Consider the following 1254-nt stretch of genomic DNA (forward strand, 5'->3'; position numbering starts at 1 on the left):
TGTATAGGTGGGCTACTCTGGGGACAGCACTTTGTGCTGAGCCTCAGTAGATGTGTTTTGTATAGGTGGGCTACTCTGGGGACAGCACTTTGTGCTGGACCTCAGTAGATGTGTTTTGTATAGGTGGGCTACTCTGGGGACAGCACTTTGTGCTGAGCCTCAGTAGATGTGTTTTGTATAGGTGGGCTACATGCTGGGCACAGCCGCAGCATGTCCTGCAACCTGCTGGGTACTCCTCTGTTGGGATCAGCAGTAACCTACAGAGATGGTGAGTTCCTGCTGTAGGCTGCAGAAGACCTATTTTTTAGGTGCTTGGAAATGGTCACCCCTTAGCATAGGCTTTGCAGACACAGAGGATTTGTTTCCTATGCCCTAAGACATGACTCAGGAGGAGACAGCAGGGACATTTTCTCCCACCTTAGGCAGCTTGTTTGACATCCACTCTCATCACACCCAACAGGGAAAGCATTCTCCTGGGGAGCTTTGCAAAGAACCTGCTTTGAGCAGGTTTCAGGACAAGTCTTCTGAGGGTGCCCAGTGTGTCAGTCTGCCATTCAGAGGCACCTGCTGTGGTTCTCGAGCTCTGGGCACAGGCACTTTTCACCCTATTATTATCAGCACAGGTTTGTGGAATTTGTGTGCCGAGCAGGTCAGAAGAAATCTTGGATAAATAAAACTGTATTTAGCCAAGTGTGTGTCTTTCTAATACAAAACCTCAGTGCAAACAAACCCTGCCCAGCAGGGACTGTGCTGCAGAAGAAGAATGAGAGCACTGTTGACTTGAATGTTCCCTGCCTTTGCAGGGAACTCATTTAGATGAGTTCCAGATATTTCTTTGGTTCCTGGTTCCTCTGCTGGTTACCCAGATAAGTATTTTAGTGACTTTCATTCTTTTCTAAAGAAAAGTGGTTTTGCATGAGTGGGGGGAAAACAAGGGAGCAGGTTAGAGAAGTCACTTTAAAGCACAGGTTACAGTGTTTATTTGTTATATTGATATAATTGGTGGTTACAGAAGCCAGGGGTTTGCCTGTTTTTCAGTGTTTGAGTGGCTTTGCACAGACTGTTCTTGTTGTGGGTCTGGGGAAAGCAAGAGGGGGCTGCTAGGTAAGAGCAAGCCCAGCACATAGCTGTTTAAGGTGTTGCCTGTCATTAAACAGAATCTCTTCCTCAGAAGAGAGGTTTTTGAGTGTGGGGGGGAAGACTGACGTAAAATGAAAGGATTCATTCAGTCTTGGCATCTCCTTTGTCTTTGCA

This window comes from Pogoniulus pusillus, chromosome 18 (genome assembly GCF_015220805.1).
Source record: "Pogoniulus pusillus isolate bPogPus1 chromosome 18, bPogPus1.pri, whole genome shotgun sequence".
In the NCBI taxonomy this organism is placed as follows: domain Eukaryota; kingdom Metazoa; phylum Chordata; class Aves; order Piciformes; family Lybiidae; genus Pogoniulus; species Pogoniulus pusillus.